General features: G+C 41.3%; 1 protein-coding gene and 1 long non-coding RNA gene across 2 annotated transcripts in view; both read left to right on the plus strand.

Moving 5' to 3' along the window:
• LOC139754425 (very long chain fatty acid elongase AAEL008004) overlaps positions 1-12,487 on the plus strand; it is a 467,896-nt gene that overhangs the window by 225,835 nt on the left and 229,574 nt on the right. The gene's annotated exons all lie outside the window — the stretch shown is intronic.
• LOC139754470 (uncharacterized) lies at positions 2,651-3,504 on the plus strand. Its single transcript, XR_011713891.1, has 2 exons — positions 2,651-2,790; positions 3,104-3,504. It is a non-coding gene; the product is annotated as an uncharacterized lncRNA (long non-coding RNA).

Consider the following 12,487-nt stretch of genomic DNA (forward strand, 5'->3'; position numbering starts at 1 on the left):
TTTCACTCCATCGTTCCACCTCCAATATGGTCTCCCGCTTCTCCTTGTTCCGTTCACCTATGACACGTATATCCCCTTTGTCAACCTTTCGTCACTCATTCTCTCCATATGTCCAAACCATTTCAGTGCACATTCTTCTGCTCTCTCAGTCACACTCTTTTGATTACCACACATCTCTTTTACCCTTTTATTACTTACTCAATCAAACCACCTCATACCACATGTTGTCCACAAACGTTTCATTTCCAACACATCCACCCTCCTCCGTACAACCCTATCTATAGCCCATGCCTCGCAACCATATAATACTGTTGGAACTACTATTAGTTTTATTTATTTTTTATTTTTTATTATACTTTGTCGCTGTCTCCCGCGTTTGCGAGGTAGCGCAAGGAAACAGACGGAAAGAAATGGCCCAACCCCCCCCCCCCACACACATGTATATACATACGTCCACACACGCAAATATACATACTTACACAGCTTTCCATGGTTTACCCCAGACGCTTCACATGGCTTGATTCAATCCACTGACAGCACGTCAACCCCGGTATACCACATCGCTCCAATTCACTCTATTCCTTGCCCTCCTTTCATCCTCCTGCATGTTCAGGCCCCGATCACAAAATCTTTTTCACTCCATCTTTCCACCTCCAATTTGGTCTCCCTCTTCTCCTCGTTCCCTCCACCTCCGACACATATATCCTCTTGGTCAATCTTTCCTCACTCATTCTCTCCATGTGCCCAAACCACTTCAAAACACCCTCTTCTGCTCTCTCAACCACGCTCTTTTTATTTCCACACATCTCTCTTACCCTTACGTTACTCACTCGATCAAACCACCTCACACCGCACATTGTCCTCAAACATCTCATTTCCAGCACATCCATCCTCCTGCGCACACCTCTATCCATAGCCGACGCCTCGCAACCATATAACATTGTTGGAACCACTATTCCTTCAAACATACCCATTTTTGCTTTCCGAGATAATGTTCTCGACTTCCAAACATTCTTCAAGTCTCCCAGAATTTTCGCCCTCTCCCCCACCCTATGATTCATTTCCGCTTCCATGGTTCCATCCGCTGCTAAATCCACTCCCAGATATCTAAAACACTTTACTTCCTCCAGTTTTTTTCCATTCAAACTTACCTCGCAATTGACTTGACCCTCAACACTAATGCACCTAATAACCTTGCTCTTATTCACATTTACTCTTAACTTTCTTCTTTCACACACTTTACCTAGCGCTACCTCGCACACATGAGGGGGCAGGGGGATGGTATTCCATGTGTGGCGAGGTGGCGATGGGAATGAATAAAGGCAGACAGTGTGAATTGTGTGCATGGGTATATATGTATGTGTCTGTGTGTGTATATATATGTGTACATTGAGATGTATAGGTATGTATATTTGCGTGTGTGGACGTGTATGTATATACATGTGTATGGGGGTGGGTTGGGCCATTTCTTTCGTCTGTTTCCTTGCGCTACCTCGCAAACGCGGAAGACAGCGACAAAGCAAAATGAATAATAAATATATAATATATATATATATATATATATATATATATATATATATATATATATATATATATATATATATATATATGTGTGTGTGTGTGTGTGTGTGTGTGTGTTTATGAAGAAAATTTCACAAACAGTGAGATTCGCGAGTGATGAACACGAGTTTAGTGCGAGTTGCTTACAGGAAGTACTTCCGTGCTTTACCCCAAAACATTAGCAAGAAAAAGTCGCTAGATTTAGGTTATTAGTGTCTGTGCTTACTTTATCTGCAACTTATACGTTGCTCACAGATGTCTGTTTTCTCACGTTTAGCTCATTTAGCACAAAAAGCATAACAGTATAATACTGACATCAGTTTCCTAAGCTAAGCCTCACACTGCAGACATCCCCGGCGGCAAGCTGCCAGTACTGGTGGTGGACGACAAGACGCTGCCACAGTCGCTAGCCATCGCCCGCTACCTGGCCAAGCAGGCCAGACTCGTGCCCCAGGACGACTTGGATGCGGCCTTCTGTGATGCCCTAGCTGATACTCTCTACGAAATTACAAGTGAAGGATATAAGATGATGCAAGTACACTTGGTTCTTCTGGTAGAACGTGCACCTTAGTGCGCAGGTGTCTTGTAGACAATGTTTATAAAGTAAGACACGTCGCTGTTCCCACATCATTGACGAATAAGTTTACAATGATGATACTTTAGCAGGAATGTGACCAGTAGTACATGCTGCTATGGGCATGGCAGAGGTGTAGCCGAGCAAGGTATCCGAGACTAACTGAGCTTTACAAGAGAGAGGATGGGAGATGAAAGATCAGTGTGAGGGGAGAGACAGGAGATGAGGGAGACGAACGAGTGCTTTGGCACGGGTTCAGGGAAGGACATTAAGAATTTCAGGAAGCCGAGCTCACATGATCCATTTAAGTGCTTTACACAAATGAAGAATTACTTTACAATCGTTCTGATTTTAACGCTTTTAGGGCTTTTTTTTTTTTTTTTTTTTTTTGAAGGGAGACGTGTTGGCGAGCTACCTTTACATAGGCGCAGCGTGTTATGATCTGGTATATTAATGAAAGATACAAGATCATTGTGTAAATTTTTCGTGTTTCGAAGGTCCTGAAAAAATTGACTTGTATTTCAAGGTTTTCCTCCATGAGCGAAGAAGAGAAGAAGAAGGAGTACAAGGAGAACTTTTTCCCCAAGCTGATGGCCCCTGCGCTCGAACGCCTCAACAAGCGGCTGTCGGAGAGGGAGTGGTTCGTGTCGGACAAGGTTAGTACCCAGACCCACCCCAGCACGGGGCGGGCGAACCTCATCATGTCTATTGTTATGTCACACATAACGAGTTACAGAAAGATGTTTGATACATATACGGATATACACGAGGATTTTCGCACGTGATTGCGTACAGCAGAAAAAAAAATACATTATGCACACAGATTATTTATGTAAATAGCAACAAGTACATATACCATTATACAGACATACAATGGAATATTTCACATAATATAGAACTATAACGCCATCAGTAGCGATAGTATTGGTCACTATGCTACTGCCATTCATCATCTCTTCACCTTGGCAGATGACGTGGGCCGACCTGATAATCTCACTAGTGTTCGGCGAGGTACAGAAGAGGAAGGAGGAGCTGCTGGAGCCCTACCCAACCGTTGTGGCCCTAATCCAGAAGGTCAGAGCCGTCCCCACCATCAAGCAGTGGCTGGACACAGCTCCCGACACCCCATTCTAAATGACTCTTGTGTATATTAACCTTAAGACGTCCTCCTATGTACTCTAGCACCTGGCTAAGATTTGTCAGTAGACTGCACACACCACAGGCTGTGCCTAGTTCCCCAAGTCCTGCAAAACTTTACCGTGTGATTTTAATGTTTGAACAGCAAGACATATAAGTGCAATGTTCAAGATGTTTACCTGGTCACACAATTTGTAATCCTTTTTTTAAACATATTTTGCTCACTGAAATTATTAATTTCTTTTTTTTTTCTTTTAAGAAAAACCTTTATTTTCAAACATAGGTATATTTTCGTACGCAAGTTTTATGATTAAAGTGTGAGATGTCCACCTGAAGAGGATGTTTTGAAATAGTTTGGTCACATGGAGAGATGAGTGAGGAAAGATTGACAAAGAGGATATATGTGTCAGAGGTGGAGGGAACGAGGAGAAGGGGGAGCCCAAATTGGAGGTGGAAAGATAGAGTGAAAAAGATTTTCAGTGATCGAGGCCTGAACATGCAGCAGGGTGAAAGGCGTGCAAGGAATAGAGTGAATTGGAACGATGAGGTGTACCGGGGTCGACGTGCTGTCAATGGATTAAACCAGGGCATGTGAAACTTCTGGGGTAAACCATGGAAAGTTGTGTGGGGCCTGGATGTGGAAAGGGAGCTGTGGTTTCGGTGCATTATTACATGACAGCTAGAGACTGAGTGTGAACGAATGTGGCCTTTGTTGTCCTTTCTTAGCGATACCTCACGCACATACAGGGGGAGGGGGTTGTTATTTCATGTGTGGGTGGGTGGCGACGAGAATGAATAGAGACAGACAGTTATGAATTATGTACATGTGTATATATGTATATGTCTGTATGTGTATATATATGTATACGTTGAGATGTATAGGTATGTATATGTACGTGTGTGGACGTGTATGTATATACATGTGTATGTGGGTGGGTTGGGCCATTCATTCATCTGTTTCCTTGCGCTACCTCGCTAACGCGGGAGACAGCGACAAAGTGTAATAAAAAATATATGACATATTCCTATGAGTCCATGGGGAAAATGAAACAAGACAAGTTCCAAAGTGCATTTTCGAGTAATAATTACATCATCAGGGGAGACACAAGAGAGAAATATAAGTCAGCTGATATACAACAAAGAGACGTTGCTAGGATGCCATTTGGTAAACATGCGATTGTTCAAGACAGACAACAAGCGTATCATAAACTTATTATAAGAACAAGAAGGTGAATTGTTTACAAATTTTATCAACAATAAAGTTATCCAATTTGTATAGACCATCATAAATATCAAGATAATAATTCTTTGTGTATTTGATAATGGAAGATTCAATGATATTTCACGTGGTAATAGAGTTAGACTTAATAACTGAGATGGCATTACTCCAGTCAATACAATGATCATAGCTTTTAACGTGATTAAACAAGGCATTTGATTCTTGTCTTGTTCTTATACTATTTATGTTGCTTAAGTCTAACAGAAAGATCTTTACCACTCTGCCCAACATAAAACTTATCACAATTTCTACATGGCACTTTATAAATGCACCCAGGAGAATTTTCTGGTGAGTTCCTGATTAAGACATTCTTTATAGTATTATTGTTGCTGAAGTCAACATTTACAGTAAAGGATTTAAGCATCAAGGTAAGTAAAGTAAAATTATTATCAAGAGGGAGAACTAACAGAATCTTGGTGTCAATGGGAGGTTTGTGCTCAACTCCATAAAGTGATTTCTTTGCTAACTTAAGGGATTTATCAATGAAAGATCTAGGGTACTTTAACTTAGATCCAATAAAATATATCTTATCAAACTCATCATCAATATATTATCGACTGCAAATATATATATATATATATATATATATATATATATATATATATATATATATATATATATATATATATATATATATATATATATATATATATATATATATATATTTCTTTCATAATATTCGCCATTTCCCGCATTAGCCAGGTAGCGTTAAGAACAGAGGACTGGGCCTTTGAGGGAATATCCTCACCTGGCCCCCTTCTCTGTTCCTTCTTTAGGAAAATTAAAAAAGAAACGAGAGGGGAGGATTGCCAGCTACCCGCTCCCTCTCCTTTTAGTCGCCTTCTACGACACGCAGGGAATACGCGGGAAGTATTCTTTCTCCCCTATCCCCAGGGATAATAAATGTTTATTTTATCTATTTACTCATCATACTTTGTCGCTGTCTTCTGCGTTAGCGAGGCAGCGCAAGGAAACAGACGAAAGAATGGTCCAACCCACCCACATACACATGTATATACATACACGTCCACACACAGCACACACACATACCTACACATCTCAATGCACACATATATATACACACACAGACATATACATATATACACGTGCACATAATTCACACTGTCTGCCCCTATTCATTCCCGTCGCCACCCCGCCACACATGAAATGACAACACAGCTTCATGCCATGCTCACTCAGGATTTCTCTCCATTCATCCTCATTCGCGATGGAGTATGTGAGACCAACAAAGTCCTCCTTTCTCCTCCTCGTCGGACACTGGAATCTAATTTTCAAACGTTTTTTAGGTTTTCTTATCCGTAGGCTATGAATAGAACCTGTTGCAATAATCGGTTGATGATGATTTACCTCATAAAAATGTCCTCATATTTCACCAACTGTATAATCTTTTTACGGTTTTGTCATCCTTGATGACTCTCTCAGCATCTGACCAAACCACACCAATGTTGCTTTCTTATCCGCAACCCAATGTCTGCTGTTCTCACACTTCACCGTAATACCAAAGCATTCTAACATTACGACAGTCCAGGGGAATCACCGTCCTACACGACACCGTCTACACCAAACTTACTCTTGAAATCATTATAAAGGAGACTTGACGATGCTCATCCATTTGTTTTAAAAAGCCCTCCTTCCTGAACCTACTGATGCATGAATTCAGTTTATATTTTCCACCTTGTTATGAAGCTTTTTAATATTCTCTCTCTCTCTCTCTCTCTCTCTCTCTCTCTCTCTCTCTCTCTCTCTCTCTCTCTCTCTCTCTCTCTCTCTCTCTCTCTCTCTCTCTCTCTCTCTCTCTCTCTCTCTCTCTCTCTCTCTCTCTCTCTCTCTCTCTCTCTATCAACGTTATGTCTGGCAAGGCAGAAAATATTTTGTATAAGATCTTGCTATCATTACAGTACCTTCATTTTTGAATAACTTGTTTCAACCAACCTCAGCGCTCTAGATCGTCAGTGTTCGACTTCCTGTGCTGAGAAAAGCATTGTCTGACACTTCACAGCCTGCTTGCCTTCCCTTACCCTATGCATTTCACTCTACTACCTATTCAAGTCTTTTTAACTTCTTATCTCTCTCTACACTCGTCTCTCCAAGTCGTCCTCTCCTGCTCTTTTTAAACTTTCATTTTCCCCTCTCCCTCCCACTATGTATATCCCTAAGTGTGGCATTACTCAGCAATGTGGGCAAAAACGCCTCTCACAGCTCCTATATTCTCGGATAGTATCTCAGGTTTTTGCCCACCCAACCTAGACAGACGGTGCAACACTTCCTATATCCCAGACATGTGCAATACTCAGCACTTGTGTTATATGTCTCCCTCTTTCCAAACAAAACACCCGATACAGCATTCCTTACTCCAACGTTTATGGTATCCTCTCTCTCTCTCTCTCTCTCTCTCTCTCTCTCTCTCTCTCTCTCTCTCTCACATAAGCACACTTTACACTGCTCCCTTTCATCATCCCACATATGTCAACTACCATCACATATTTGATACAGGCAGCAAACATGAATTTAAGCAGTTGTATGATGGAAGAGAAAGTTGAAGAAATTGGGCCATAAGAGTGTAAAACACCCTATCAGTACAATACAAATGGGCAGTCACATACGCACACACACACACACACACACACACACACACACACAAACAGACACACACACACACACACACACACACACACACACACACACACACACACACACGAGGATACATGGTACCAAGAAGGTAATGAGACGACAAAGGAAGAAGAATGGCTCTCTTACTAAGAGACAGCCTTACGTCTTAGGAAATTCTGGAGGATGGGCCATTCATGCAGTAATAGCGGTAAGAGTAACTGTAAGAAAGAAGCGTAAAGTGATGTATTTTAACGAACAACAACATGCAATGATAACAATAAGGGAACGAATAGGGTGGTACTTGAAGAGGTAAAACACCCACATCCTGTAGATGGTAAGGTACAGTTAATGGTGGTGGTGGTGGTGGCTGGGAGGAGGGGGTTAGGTGGATTTCAGATAAAAGAACAGAGCCTTGATGAAAACTGGACTCTTTTGGAGATGGAGAGTCATAGAGACATAAGATCTTCGAGTGTATACAGACACATACCCTATACTGTACACAGAGGGCTGAGAGGGAGTGGTCATCATTAGTAGATCTCATCTTCCCACGTAGTAGTGTGGAAATTGAAAAATCACATGCAATACACCACTAGAAACAGTAATCATGCAATGCTTCAGTTTATGTGGTGTGTGAGGCCGTTAAAAGAACGAAGATAAGACCAGACTCAGATAAGGAGATATAATCATGGAAACTGAGCAGAACTCAACAATTTCTTTGGAAACATAAAGTGGGATGTGGAGTTCAGCAGCCACAAACTAGGGCATTGTGGTGGAAAGTTCTGCGAAATTTACAAGAAGGAATAGAAACATGGGTACCAGTATCCTCAACTACAACGGGGAGGTTGTGGAAGAGGGAGGAGTGGGTGAATAGAAAATGTGAAAAGCGAAGGAGCTTCCCGTTGTGGTGTAACGAAGATGCAGGCACCACTCCAGCCATCCAGCATTTATAAGGTACGAGAGAGCGAGAGATAAGCATTGCAGAGCAAGAAATGACGAAGAGAAAACCTTTGAAAAGAATAGTGGATATGAGGCAGAGGATAATTTGAAAGTTTATCATAAATCTGTCAGAGGTATATTTTCAGCTATAGCGCAGCTGATCAGACTTAAGGATTCAGAGGGAGGAACAATAAAGGATAATGTAAGGATGTTCAAGGAACTGAATGACAGGTTCAAACAATTTTCACGGTGGAAATCACGGTATTACCAACACCGTTGAGATGCAAGGGAAGGAAGTATTGGAAAGCTTTCAAATAACTGGAGTAGACATCATGAATAGCTTCAAAAGGATCTTAAATCTAATAAGGCTCAAGGTTCTGGTACGTTTCCCCACATGTGCTGAAGGTATGTTCAAACACACTTCAAAAACCACTGGAGATGTTACATTGCTGGAAATAAGAGGGAAAGTGCCAAGGAGGAGGAAAATGTCATACGTTATGCTTATCTATAAAGAAGATCAGATGAATGCGCTGAACTAGGTACTAGTCTCCCTGACGAGTGGGGTTGACAAGGAACTGGGAAAGATAAATCAGAAGTCAAATGGTTGACTTCCTGCAGAAGACAAAATCCCTAAGTGAGAAACAACACGGTTTATGGGAATGGGAATCTTATGCAAGGAACCTTTCAGATTCCTACAAGCCAGTGATCTCTGGTGAAGACAAAAGAGAAGGCTAGGTGGATTGTTTATACCTAAACAGTAAGAAAGCATTTGACACTACGCCACATACAAGGCAGGTAAACAGACTAGATCTTGAGGCAAAAATCCCTGGGAAAACTACTTCGACAGACAGATGATTCCTTTACTGGAAAGGGAACAAGGACGTATGTCAGGAGAGCCTGAAACCGTAACCACCTAAGTGTCAAGTAAGAAGGATGCGGCACTGTAAAAGAAGACCTCAGTATGATTTTCTTTTGTATGTCAGCTGAAACGCCACGGGCAACTTAGGCACTAATCAATGCCATATCACTAACGATATATATATATATATATATATATATATATATATATATATATATATATATATATATATATATATATATATATATATATATATACACTTTTTTTTTCATACTATTCGCCATTTCCCGCGATAGCGAGGTAGCGTTGAGAACAGAGGACTGGGCCTTTGAGGGAATATCCTCACCTGGCCCTCTTCTCTGTTCCGTCTTTTGGAAAATTAGAAAAAAAAAAAAAAAAGTTTGTTGGTAAGTTCTTGGGAGTGTGGTAAGGAAGAGAGACTCAGGAAAATAGAAGTGAGATTGGTTTCATCTTGCAAACGTAAATGTAAAGATAAACTTTAACATAATTAACATATATATATATATATATATATATATATATATATATATATATATATATATATATATATATATATGATAAATATAAATAAATATATATATTTGCTTTGTCGCTGTCTCCCGCGTTTGCGAGGTAGCGCAAGGAAACAGACGAAAGAAATGGCCCAACCCACCCACATGCACATGTATATACATACACGTCCCCATACGCAAATATACATACCCATACATCTCAATGTACATATATATATATATATATATACACACACACAGACATATACATATATACACATGCACACAATTCACACTGCCTTTATTCCTTCCCATCGCCACCTCGCCACACATGGAATAACATCCCCCTCCCCCTCTCATGTGTGCGAGGTAGCGCTAGGAAAAGACAACAAGGGCCCAATTCGTTCACACTTAGTCTCTAGCTGTCATGCAATAATGCCCAAAACCACAGCTCCCTTTCCACATCCAGGCCCCACAGAACTTTCCAGGGTTTACCCCAGACACTTCACATGCCCTGATTTAATCCACTGACAGCACGTCAACCCCGGTATACCATATCGATCCAATCCACTCTATTCCTTGCCCGCCTTTCACCCTCCTGCATGTTCAGGCCTCGATCACACAAAATCTTTTTCACTCCATCTCTCCATATCCAATTTGGTCTCCCACTTCTCCTCGTTCCCTCCACCTCCGACACATATATCCTCTTGGTCAATCTTTCCTCACTCATTCTCTCCATGTGCCCAAACCATTTCAAAACACCCTCTTCTGCTCTCTCAACCACGCTCTTCTTACTTCCACACATCTCTCTTACTCTAACATTACTTACCCAATCAAACCACCTCACACCACATATTGTCCTCAAACATCTCATTTCCAGCACATCCACCCTCCTGCGCACAACTCTATCCATAGTAGCCCACGCCTCGCAACCATACAACATTGTTGGAACCACTATTCCTTCAAACATACCCATTTTTGCTTTCGGAGATAATGCTCACGACTTCCACACATTCTTCAAGGCTCCCAGGATTTTCGCCCCATCCCGCACCCTATGATTCACTTCCGCTTCCATGGTTCCATCAGCTGCCAGATCCACTCCCAGATATCTAAAACACAGAAAGTTAAGAGTAAATGTGAATAAGAGCAAGGTAATTAGATACAGTAGGGTTGAGGGTCAAGTCAATTGGGAGGTATGTTTGAATGGAGAAAAACTGGAGGAAGTAAAGTGTTTTAGATATCTGGGAGTGGATCTGGCAGCGGATGGAACCATGGAAGCGGAAGTGGATCATAGGGTGGGGGAGGGGGCGAAAATCCTGGGAGCCTTGAAGAATGTGTGGAAGTCGAGAACATTATCTCGGAAAGCAAAAATGGGTATGTTTGAAGGAATAGTGGTTCCAACAATGTTGTATGGTTGCGAGGCGTGGGTTATGGATAGAGTTGTGCGCAGGAGGGTGGATGTGCTGGAAATGAGATGTTTGAGGACAATGAGTGGTGTGAGGTGGTTTGATCGAGTAAGTAATGTAAGGGTAAGAGAGATGTGTGGAAATAAAAAGAGCGTGGTTGAGAGAGCAGAACAGGGTGTTTTGAAATGGTTTGGGCACATGGAGAGAATGAGTGAGGAAAGATTGACCAAGAGGGTATATGTGTCGGAGGTGGAGGGAACGAGAAGTGGGAGACCAAATTGGAGGTGGAAAGATGGAGTGAAAAAGATTTTGAGTGATCGGGGCCTGAACATGCAGGAGGGTGAAAGGCGTGCAGGGAGTAGAGTGAATTGGAACGATGTGGTATACCGGGGTCGACTTGCTCTCAATGGATTGAACCAGGGCATGTGAAGCGTCTGGGGTAAACCATGGAAAGTTCTGTGGGGCCTGGATATGGAAAGGGAGCTGTGGTTTCGGTGCATTATTACATGACAGCCTGAGCCTGGGTGTGAATGAATGTGGCTTTTGTTGTCTTTTTCCCAGCGCTACCTCGCACACTTGCGGGGGGAGTGGGTTGTTATTTCATGTGTGTCGGGGTGGCGATGGAATGAATAAAGGCAGACAGTATGAATTATGTACATGTGTATATATATATAAATATATATATATATATATATATATATATATATATATATATATATATATATATATATATATATATATACATATATATATATATATATATATATATATAATTTGTAAGTCTTTGTGTAAATATGATATACCTTATACTGAGCCAGGTGCCCATTTCATGGAACATGCATAAGGACTAACTTGAGGCCCCCTTCTGCGATCAGGATTCGATTCTCTGCTCTCGACCTAGACGACTCGTGAATGCGTCAAGGTCAGGATATTACCTGTAGGAACCTGGGTATGACAGGGACTTGGGATTTGACAACGCCCTGAACTGTCGCCAGAGTCCTGCATTAAAAAAAGAATTAAGGTAACAAAATGTCTCTTTCCAAATTTTTGAACTCAAGTCATGCATAGGTAAGGAAATGTATATCGAACTGTTCGCATCCTGCAATAAACCAAAAGTAGACTATGATTCTTGAGTTTGGTTATCGTATTTAAAGTAGCACAAAGAACTGATAAAGAAGATCCACTGGAGGGCATCAAAGATGTTACGAAAGTTAAGAGTTGAATTACACGGAGACGCTAGTTGCCTTAGATTTACCCCATCATGAGAGAGTTAAGTATGAGGGTAAAGGGATCACAAATATTACGTTTTTGAGCCAGCTCCAGGAGGTAGACAGAGAGCAGTTATTCGAAAAAACAGGGATAAATCAACTAGACGACACATCTTGAAATTAAGCAAGAAATTTATTATTCAAGCTGTGAAGAGTTCTCTTTTATTATATGGAATGCTGAATGAGGACATATTATCACATAGTAATTAAATGACCACACACACACACACGCTTATGAAAGTCGGCCAATACCCAACCCAGGTGTTTATGATCCCCCCAGGGATGATCGATAAATGGTTACCTGGACTAGGCTGGTGTGGTGTGT

The sequence above is a fragment of the Panulirus ornatus genome, chromosome 17 (genome assembly GCF_036320965.1).
Source record: "Panulirus ornatus isolate Po-2019 chromosome 17, ASM3632096v1, whole genome shotgun sequence".
NCBI classification, from domain to species: domain Eukaryota; kingdom Metazoa; phylum Arthropoda; class Malacostraca; order Decapoda; family Palinuridae; genus Panulirus; species Panulirus ornatus.